Source organism: Ailuropoda melanoleuca, chromosome 2 (assembly GCF_002007445.2).
Source record: "Ailuropoda melanoleuca isolate Jingjing chromosome 2, ASM200744v2, whole genome shotgun sequence".
Taxonomy (NCBI): Eukaryota; Metazoa; Chordata; class Mammalia; order Carnivora; family Ursidae; genus Ailuropoda; species Ailuropoda melanoleuca.
The window spans coordinates 167087860-167099172 of record NC_048219.1 but is presented as its reverse complement, the minus strand read 5'-3'; the positions used below and the strand labels follow the sequence as shown (position 1 = coordinate 167099172).

Sequence of the window (11313 nt, the reverse complement as noted above, 5' to 3'; positions counted from 1 at the left end):
TATGGGGTGTCGTGTTTTGTATATATCTATGAGGTCCATCTGGTCCAGTATGTCATTCAAAGCTCTTGTTTCTTTGTTGATTTTCTGCTTAGGTGATCTGTCTGTTGCTGAGAACGGGGTGTTGAGGTCCCCTAGTATTAATATATTATTATCTATATGTCTCTATTCTCGTTAAGAGTTGGCTTCTGTATCTAGTTGCTCCCCTGTCGGGGGCATATGTATTTATAATTGTCATATCCACTTGTTGGATACATCCTTTAAGAATAATATAGTGTCCTTCTGTATCTCTAACTATAGTCTTTAGTTTAAAATCTAATCTGTCTGATAGGAGAATTGCTACCTCAGCTTTCTTTTGAGGTCCATTGGTACGAAAAATGGTCTCCATCCCTTCACTTTCAGTCTGGATGTATCTTTAGGTTCAAAATGAGTCTCTTGTAGACAGCATATGGATGGGTCATGTCTTTTTATCCAATCTGCAACCCTGTGGCTTTTTATGGGAGCATTTAGGCCATTCACGTTGAGAGTAATTATCGAGAGCTATGATTTTAATGATGTCATGTTGCCTGTGAAGTCTTTTTGTTTCTTTAGATTGTAAATTTCTGTTCAGTATCACTCTTGGGGTCTTTTTACTTTTATAGAACCCCCCTTAATATTTCTCATAGGGATGGCTTGGTGGTCACATATTTCAGTTTCTGCCAGTCTTGGAAGGTCCTTGTCTCCTCATCCATTCTGAATGACAGCCTTGCTAGATAAAGATCCTTGGCTGCATGTTCTTCTCACTTAGTTCTCTGAATATGCCTTGTCAGCTTTTCCTGGCTTGCCAGGTCTCTGTAGACAGGTCTGATGTTATTCTGATGTTCCTCCCTCTGTAGGTGAGGATTCTCTTCCCCCTGGGTGCTTTCAAGATTGTATCCTTGGATCTAATAATTGCGAATTGTACTATTATGTGACCTGGAGTTGGTCTTTTCTCATTGATCTTGGGAGGGGTCCTCTCTGCCTCTTGGACTCGAATGCTTGTTTCCTTTGCCAGATTAGGGAAGTCCTTAGCTACAATTTGTTCAAATATCTCTTCTAGACCTCCCTCTTTCTCCATCCCCTCGGGGATGCCACTGATTCTGACATTGGAGCTTTTCATTGAATTAGTAATCTCCTGTAATCTACATTCTTGAGATTGGATTTTTTTGAGCTAAGTTCCCATTTCTTCCTCCTTTTCTATCATCCCATCTTCCAATTCACTAATTCGTTCTTCTGCCTCATTTACTCTGGCCATCAGAGCATCTAGTTTAGACTGCATTTGATTCATAGCATTTTTAATTTCTGCCAGATTCACTCTCATTTCCGCTCTTAGAGATTCTATATTCTCGTTAATATTTTCGTTAATATTTTTTTCAAGCCTACACATCATCTTGACCATTGTTACTCTGAACTCCATTTCTGACAATTCAATTATATCCATATCCATTAGTTCTGTGGCAGAGGCCACAGTCTCTGTCTCCTTTCTTTGCTGGAGATTCCTCCACCTTGTCATTCTGATGAGGAGAGGTTGCGGGGATGCACAGAGCCGAAATTATTGACCAGGACCCAGGCAACGTGCACTTGGTTTATAGGGACCTTAGGGATGTGGGCTTCTTGATTTTTCAGCCTGCCTTCTGGGGGGAGGGGCCTGCAGCGCTGATACTCAGGCAACCCTGTTTGAGTAGAGTTGCCTTGTCCCCTACAAGGGGAGATGGGGATGGGCACAATGCGAACCGGCATTTCCAGGCTTTTGTTCTCTGGCAGCTTTCCCTGGTGGTTTTCTTTGACTCCTCTGAGAGTCAGAGCTGCTGGCTGTATCCTAGCCTCTGTCTCAGAACAGAGAGATTGCAGTCCGCTCTCCACTGAGCTCTCTTGGCCACTTTAACTATGTTTCTGTCAGTGCTGCTAAAAACCCTGTGTAGCGTCCCAGGTTGTGCACCCCACAGCCACTCTCCCAGCCCTTGCTCCCAGGGCCAGCACGTCTCTCTCCTTTGTGCTTCTAATGCTGCCAGCTGCCCCCGATTCCCACTTGCGCTCCCAAGCTCCCTGTTTCAGTGTGGTTCTTGCGCGCTCCAGAGTTCCGGTTTTCAATCTGGTCGCGCATGCCCTCGGTTTCAGTCTAGTTTGAGTGTGTGCTCCAGAGCTCCGGTTTTCAGTCTGGTTCCAGTGAGCTCTTTGGAGCTCTGGTTTTCTGTTCGCGCGCATTTCTGGGCTCAGTCTGCTTTTTCCTGGGTGCCAGTCTGTGAATCTGGCCCGCTCCCCAGTGCCGGTAGCTACTGCTTCTTGGCACCCCAAGCAGGGTGGCTCCTTCCCCCTTCTGTTTATCTTCCGATATCTGTGTGCGGATTCATAGCTCCCTGCTTCGTACCTCAATTCTCAATGCCGGAGATGTTCATTTGTAGAGATACAGATGTATCTTCCTACGTCTTGGGCTGATTTTGTGGGTGTTCAGGATGATCTGGTAGATATCCAGCTCGATTCAGGGGACCAGCTGAAAAAAGGTCCCCTACTCCTCCCCATCTTCCCCCCCCGCTTTAATATCTTTTTCACATAAGAATTTAATGTTTGATGCTTTAAACTATTAAAAGGATTTGAAATACAGTTTTTCAGCCATTCTTTCAAAAATATAATTTCTTTTGTAGTTCCTTTTCCTTAACATATTAAGATTTTTTGAAATTTTTTTTAAGTAATCTCCACCTTCCTCGAACCGTCTCCAAATTTTACCACCTTTCAGCTTTCTTTTTTGAAGGTCTCATCAGTTCTCACTGTTTAACTGTCTTTTTATAGCTAACTCCCAAATCACCATTTCTTTTTTCTTTTTGGAGGCGGGGAGATGGAGAGGAAGAGAGAATCTTAAGCAGGCTCCAGGCTCAGCACTGAGCCCAATGTGGGGCTCCATCTCACAACCCTGAGATCATGACCTGAGCCAAAATCAAGAATCAGACACTTAACCAACTGAGCCACCCAGGTGTCCCCCAAATCACCATTTCTAATCTGAGTGCCAATAAAAATTAAAATGAGAAAATATAAAATAATGCTTCTTAAATACCCACAATTTGTGTTCTAAGTGCTTTACATGTATTTTCTCATTTAATTCTTGTAACAGTCTATTTACTTCATTATTCCTGTTTTACTGATGAGAAAACTAAAGGTCAGAGAGATGAGCTCACACAAGGTCTCACAGCTAGTAAATAATAGTTATTAGGTTCAAACCTAGGCAGTCTGACTAGAGACCCAAGCTTGAAACAATCTTTATCACTACAGTTGTAATTGCTTTTAGATATTTCTATAAACTCAGATGCCATTTACCATTTCAAACTCAGAATTTCACACATCAGATACATAGTGTTCCCATTTCTTCTCCTAACTCTCCTTATTTTTCAGGGGCAAAACTGTTAAGTCATTACTAACCAAATTCTGTAGATTCTTCCTTCAAATCTGTTCTTATGGTAATATCCTTGGTCCTGATTCTTATTAGATTATTTCTAGAATGTGGAAAGATTATTATGAACTGTTTAATCTCTCTGCTGCTCAAAAACCTTTATTGGCCCCACATTACCTATTAAATAAAATAGAGAGACCTCTACAGTCTATCACCAATATGCCTTTTCCTTCTTCAGCCTATTTTTGGAATGACATTTCCTTGTTTCATGCTGTTAAGATCTCTGTTCTTCAATATTTCACTTGTGGACCTAGCACACCTGAATTCTAATCTTATTTCTATTATTAATAGGTGTGAGATTGTTGGCAAGAGGGGAATAGGAGCTCCCTTGTAAATAATGTACATGTGATATTAATACATAGTCTTTGTAATAACTTTTAACTTCACAGACTTTTTTAATACACTTACTAATTCATAAGTAAATTGTGGTATAAAAGTATAACTACTTAATGTGTACTTAACAATGAATGAATGAATGACTCTCACCTTTGGATAAGGGCTTGCTAGTGCTGAATAATAATAATAATAATAATAATAATGTACAAAAAAAACCCCAGAACGATATAAGTGGCCTTGATAATCAAGTAAACATTTTCAAAATAATAATACTTATACAAAAGCTAGTTATACGTGTTAATTGCAGTAAATTTGGAAGCTACAGAAAATTATCACCCTATATCCCACTGTAGAGAAAACATTTGTTGACATTTTAGACTGTTTCATATCATTAGTTGAAATCATTAACAAACTCTGATTCTTTGAGGAAATGTTGATTGTGTTTATAAGAAAAGCTATGGCTTGGGAGCCAGAGTGATCAGGACTACTACATTAATAGTAAACAGCAAACTTGTCTAATGTATTTTCTTAATTGCATCAAGCAATTATGTTATATTTAGTCAAAAGTCTTTACAGATTATTTTTTTCAAGGGGGTTTTAGTGCTTCCATCAGTCTGCATATTACCATCAGTCTGTTTTGCTTCCTTTTTAGTGATGTCACAGTAATGAGATGTTAAAGTAAGTACAGAACTGCCTCTAAAGAAAATATTGATTTATTTTAAGATTTGTACTTCAGATCCGATAGCTAAAAAATTTAAATATTGTATAGTGCAAAAAGGAATAAAATGTTCTATATAGTGACTGTGTTCAAGTAAAAAAAAATTATAATCTTATTGGAAATAAAGGAGATTTCTAGTTAAGATGGCATAGTAACGTTTGCTCTCAACTCATAGAAATTAAGAAGCAAACCCAAAAAGATGTATCTTGGCTAGATAATAAGACAAACATGAATCAAAAAAAAAGTGGAAAAATAAAGTAGTAAGTGGGGCTGAAATGGATGTGCTGAGCCTCAATATAGAAATTGGCTCTGGCATCTAGGGGTTCCATTTCTGTAGGTTGGTAGAAATTAAAAGTGTTTCCTGTGCACCATTCCTTCAAACCTGATTAGATCAACAGTATTTCAGATATAACTGTGACAGGGGCCCTAAAATAACAGTATAAGATACTGTGGAAGTGAGAATCCTGACGGTGAATTGGAGACAACTGTATAACCAGTAGAAAGGAGGAATAACCACAGAAGGAAAGAAGGAAAAAATTAAAGATTCTGTACTCACAATCAGCCTATAAAATTCAACCAACAAAATCAACATTTGGAACATGAATTCATTCCAGGTAAAAATACTTTTATAGAAAAGTCTAAGAATTCTATATATTTAGGGTGCCAAAGAGAAAAATTATAGAATGGTAACCATTAAAAAGGGCAAGAAGTTAGGAGAATATGAAGAAGAACCAATTAGAAATCTTGGAAATTACTAAAGAAAAAAATAAAGAAGCAGTCACTGGATATTAAAAAACAAACCTCAATAGCTGGGATGAACTCTAGACAAAACTGAAAAGAGAATTCATAAATTGGAAGATTGTACTGAGGAATTTACCCAAAATGTAGCACAGAAAAACAGATAAAAATGAGCCATTAAAGCCTGGGTGGCTCAGTTGTTAAGCATCTGCCTTCGGCTCAGGTCATGCATCAGGCTTCCCACTCAGCAGGAAGCCTGCTTCTCCCTCTCCCACTCTCCCTGCTCGTGTTCCCCCTCTCACTGTTTCTCTCTGTCAAATAAATAAAATCTTTGGGGAAAAAATGATCCATTAAGACCTATAAAAATAATACCCAATAGAAGAAACAGATAAAAAGAAGAAATTATGGCTTAAATATTTGAAGGGATAATAGCTTAAAATTTTCTAGAACTGAAGACATGAATCTTCAGAATGACCATACTCTACCAAAACACATCTTAAAGAGCCAGAGGGGATCAAGGTTAAATAGAACACTCTAAAAGATTCAAAAGACCATATAAAGCTTACTCAGAAAGGAGAGACAGTTTGACCCCAGACTTCTCATTGACTACAATAGACGCCCTAAGACATGGGGATTCTATCTTCAAAGAATTAAACACTGAAGAATGCTGTGTAATGGAAACAACAGAACAGATGCATACATAGCAACATATACAGAACCTAAAAACAAAGGGCTGAGTGAAAAACACCCAAAAAGTCAGAAATTAAATCTACAACACCATATCATTTTTATATATTAGAATGTGTACATAACACGTTTTCCAAGAATACATTCAAATTAAAAAGTACACATTCAAGCACATTAGAATGATTGTGAGGAGAGATGGAAATGAGGAAGAAGTTTAAAAAGATTCAATATACAAGTAAATGAACAAACAAGAAAATGAATCTTGCATGGACCAATAATGAGAGCTTAAAAAAAATACAGGAAATTGTTAGTCCAGATTTTTATATACAAGAAACTTGAATGGGGGCTCCTGGGTGGCTCAGTCGGTTGAATGCCCAACACTTGGTTTTCATTTGGGTCATGATCTTGGGGTCCTGGGATCAAGCCCCACCTTAGGGTCCGAGCTCAGGGCGTAGTTTGCTTGAAGAAGATTCTCTCCCTCTCCATCTGCCCCTACCCCTGTGCATGCTCTCTCTCAAATAAATCTATCTTAAAAAAAAAAAAAAGAAACATGAAGGCAAAATGGAACTTCATAGATATCTAGACCAAACATTTTTTACCCACAGGATTCACTAAAAGATCTTTTAAAGAAGGGACCTTTTCAAGAGCAAAGAAGGAAAGTATAGAAATAAGAAATAATGGTTAGCCATCCTTCTTCCTCTTCCTATATGGGGAAATCTGCCCTAATCCAGTTACCACTGACTGGTTGACAAATTTATTTAGTCCTGATGCTCAGTGAGGAGGACAGTTTAGCTCTCACACTAAGCTATATCCACAAACTTTGCCATTGTTGGTAATTAAAAAAAATGGGATTTGGGCTTTCAGCTACTACACCTTATATTTTTTGTTTCTTAACTTGTTTAGACCTAATGCAGAGAAAAGGGATGCCATTTATTGGGTCCCCTCAGAGACTTCAACATTTCTAGTAATGAGAACATTGAGAAATGAAAGTGTGGAATTTGGCGTAGTAAAATACACAGTAGAATATACATAAATAAACACAAAATACTTAGGATTAAACAAAAGACGTGCAATGCCTCTATATTAAAAACTCCAGAGCACTTCTGAGCGAAATTAAAGAAGACCTAAATAAATGGAGATGCATGTTATCATTTTTTCATTGAAAGACTCAGTATTGTTAAGATGCTAGTCCTCCACAAATACATGTGTAGGTTCAGTGCCACTCCAATCTAAATCCCAGAGCTGTATAACTTAATAGTAAAAAAAGATAACTCAATTTAAAAATGGGCAAAAGACAAACACTTAACAATGGTGTGTATACAAATGGCCAATTAACACATGAAAAAGTACTCATCATCATCAGTCATCAGTAAAATTCACATTAAAACTGCAAGAAGATACCTCTACACAATGACTAGAATGGATAAAACTAGTAAGACTGCTAACATTAAATGTGAGTGAGGATGTAGAACTATTGGAACTCTCATACATTGCTCATGGGAATGTAAAAAGACAATTTCTTATGAAGTTAAGTATATGCCAGTTCTTTGACAGAATCCTTTTCTACATGTTTATCCAAAAGAAAAAAAAAATTTGTCCACAACAAGACTTATATAACTTTGTTCATAGCAGCCTTATTTGCAATAGTAAGTAATGAAAACCTGGTGTTACATTCACAAAATTGTTTACTGTTCAGTAAAAAAACAAACACACTAGAGAAGGAAAAACTAAGGTGAAAAAAATCAAAACATTATTTCTTATAGGCTAGGGATTGGATGAAAAAGGATACAAGGGAACTTTCTGGGGCTTTGGAAATGTTCTATACCTAAATATCCATTTGTCAAAAGTATAGAGCTATTGTACACTTCAGTGTATGTAAATATTACCCAAAAAGAGCCATGTATTGATGATGATGATAGAATGAGGTGGTAGGGAGTAAGTGAAAGTATAAATGATATAAAAATTGCAGAATATAGAGATACCTGGGTGGTACAGTCAGTTAAGCATCTGACTCTTGGTTTTGGTTCAGGTCATGATCTCAGGGTCCTGGGATTGAGAACCGCCCCCCCCCCCCCCCCGCNCCCGCCGTCATGCATCCAGTGTGGGGTCTGCTTGGGATTCTCTCTCCCTCTTTCTTTGCCCCTTCTGCCATTGCTCTCTCTCTAAGATGAATAAATCTTTAAAAAAATTAAAAATCTATTTTTAAAATGGCAAAATGTTGACAGTTCAGCTATTATTTTATTTTTGTCTGCATATGTTGTACTATAACTTCTAAAGAAAATTTTTATAAAAGATTTTATTTATTTTGCAGAGAGAGAGCATGAGGGGACTGGGGAGGGCAGAGTGAGAAGCAGACTCCCTGTTGAGCAAGGAGCCCGAGGTGGGGTTTAACCAACTGAGACACCAGGTGACCAAACTTTTAAAGAAATTAAGAAAGAAAAAACTCATATTTACCCAGAAATTTACCAATGTCAGTTATCTTCATTATTTCCTGTGGATCCAAATTACTATTGTAATTTCCCTTCAGCCTGAAGAATTTGTTAGCATTTCTTTTTTTTTTTTTTAAAGATTTTATTTATTTATTTGACAGAGATAGAGACAGCCAGCGAGAGAGGGAACACAAGTAGGGGAGTGGGAGAGGAAGAAGCAGGCTCCCAGCAGAACGCCGGGATCACGCCCTGAGCTGAAGGCAGACGCTTAACCGCTGTGCCACCCAGGTGCCCCTTGTTAGCATTTCTGAAAGTCCCCCAGCCATGAATTCTCTCAGTTCTTTATCTGAAAATGTATTTTGCTTTCATTTTTAAAGAATATAGTTTTGATAGATACAGATTATTGGTTGATAGTTTGTTTTCTTTCATTCAATACCTTAAATATATTCCTCTGTTGTAGTGTGGCTTTTATTATTTTTGTTGAGAAACTGCCTGTAATTTGTATTTTTGCTGCCCTGTACATAATATGCTATTTTGCTCTGCTTTTAAGATAGATTTTCTCTTTATCTTTTGATTTAAGCAGTTTATCTATGATATGCCTGCTTGTGGTTTTCCTTAAATTTATTGATCTATGAGTTAAAGTCATTTACAAAATCTGGGTTGTTTTGTTCTTTTCTTTTCTTTTTTTTTTTTCCTGCCCTGTTTTATCTCTTCTCTCCTTCTGGGTCTTTTTTTTCCCCTCTCTGTTTTTCAGATTAGGTAATTTTTGATTCATCTTCAACTTCACTTCTTATCTCCCATCTTTGGTTTGTTCTTAATCCTATCCAGTTAGTTTTTAACTGAAGTTATTGAACTTTGCAGCTAGAGACTCTGACTTTTTTTCCTCTCTATTCATTTATTGTACACATATCCTACTTTAAGTCTTTGTACATATTTATAATAGCTGCTTTAAAGTACTTGTGTGATTATTGCAATATCCAGGAAGTCTTTGGAATTTATTTTTATTGACTGCTTTTTTTTCCTCTTCAGTGTGGGTCACATTTTTGTAGTTCTTTGCAAGTCTAGTAGTTTTTGATTGGTTACTTGGCATTTTAAATGATGAATTTTAGAGACTCTGGATTCTGTTTTGCTTTTCTGAAGAATAATTTTTATTCTAGAAGGCAGTTAACTTGGCTGAATTCAAACTCCAGATCCTGTCTCTATAGTGGTAGCAGCTTGAATCTTTAGTTACTTCAGTTTCCAGCTGCTTATTTTCTGCCAGCACCCTTGGGGTCCCTTCCCTCACTTCATGGTTAGTTTAGTGATCAGCACAGGTCTTGGGAGGACTTTGTATACAGAATTTGGGGATCATCTCTTTGGCTCCCTCTCTTCTTGGATATCCTTCCTAAATTTCTGTAGTTCGTCAACCTTGAACTTGGTATCTCAAGCCCATAAGATTTTGCTTTCTGTTCAACCTACCTCCAGTGACAAGCAGATTCAGCAGTGCCCTCAGTCAAAAAACCACAAATGTGCAAATCTCATCTTTTGCAGATTTACCCCCCAGCCTCTATCCTCCCCTTGCCAAGAAATGTGTGCTCTCTGCAGGCAGGATAGCTTCCAGAGAGAAAAGGGAGGACTAAGTTTATTTCTCTGACGTCCAGTCTGATAAGTTACATTTTCTCCATGACGAAGGAGATAGTGAGGGATTGGAGAGAGGCAAGGAATATACTATTTGAGCTCTGTCAGCATTGAAGTCAAGGCAAGGAAAAGAGGTTCTCTTCTGATACTCCCTGGAATTTTGTTCTCTTCACTGATTGGGCCTAAGCTTGCAGTCAGCTTAGTAGAATAAATCAGCAGTTTGTCATACAGTTGGACTGACCCTCATGCTAATAAAAGTCTCGGGGGAAAACTATTTGGAAGCAGTCAAGAGCAACCAAAAGCAGACAGAAATTGGACGGGAAAGATGAACCTCAAGTTTTCCCTCAAGACTCTTTATGTGTTGGAACAGTATAAGATTATATCAAATCCAATTTGACTCTGTACTAAGATTAAATTCTATTTTCTGTCCCAACTTATCTCCAGCCACCTTATCCAGCGTCGCGTATGAGAGGTTCTGCAGTTAAATGGTAACTAATCTAAACTGCCAGGAATCCAGAAGGATATCCAAAGCAGAATATTCAGAGAATGTCTAGAAAGTGGCCACCTGGGGGAATTTACATTTTATCTTTGTTTTATTTAATGCTTTTTATTTAAACCTACTTGGTGTGATATTAATATGGCTATTCCTGCTTTAATTTTGTTTGTGTTTACCTGGCATATCTTTCTGTGTCATTTTGTTTGAGGTGGACTCCAAATAGCATGTAGTTGGATATAGTTTGTTTTTTATGGTTTGAAATGATTTATATTTGAGAGGAAGTTTGCATTTATCATACTAAATAGTATAATTGTTCTTATTCTGTCATCTTAGTTTATACTGTTTGCCTTAATCTTGTTTTATGTTGCTTTAATCTTGTTTTTCCCACCCTACTTTTGCTTTTGCTGGTTTTTCTTGCTTTTTTGTTTTGCACCTAGTAATTTAGAAAGTAGACATTCTATTTTTATTTAATTTGTAATTACTTCAAAAAAAAGAAAGCAAAACTTTATTTCTTTACTCACAATAATACATAAATATCTGTTGATTCCCCTGAAAAAGATGAATGAATCACATTCTTTAGTACCTCTCTGTGGTCCTGCCTCCCACCATTTATTGGAATAATTTAGGCTTTTAAAACTACTATTATTATTTCTTTTTTTTACATCTCCTTAAAGAATACCTTTTACATTTGCATTTCCTTATATAGCCATGTTAACCATATTAAGAATTACTTAGACATTAATTTTCAAGTTGACAGGTTACAATTTCCATCTTTATTTATTTATTTATATAATTTTTAAATCCCACATGGGGCTCAAACTCATGACCCCAGGAT

At 37.2% G+C, this 11313-nt stretch overlaps 1 protein-coding gene across 7 annotated transcripts in view; it reads left to right on the top strand.

Annotated features, from left to right (window-relative positions):
• The window catches only part of ICA1L (islet cell autoantigen 1 like), a 74753-nt gene that overhangs the window by 20302 nt on the left and 43138 nt on the right, over positions 1-11313 (top strand). The gene's annotated exons all lie outside the window — the stretch shown is intronic.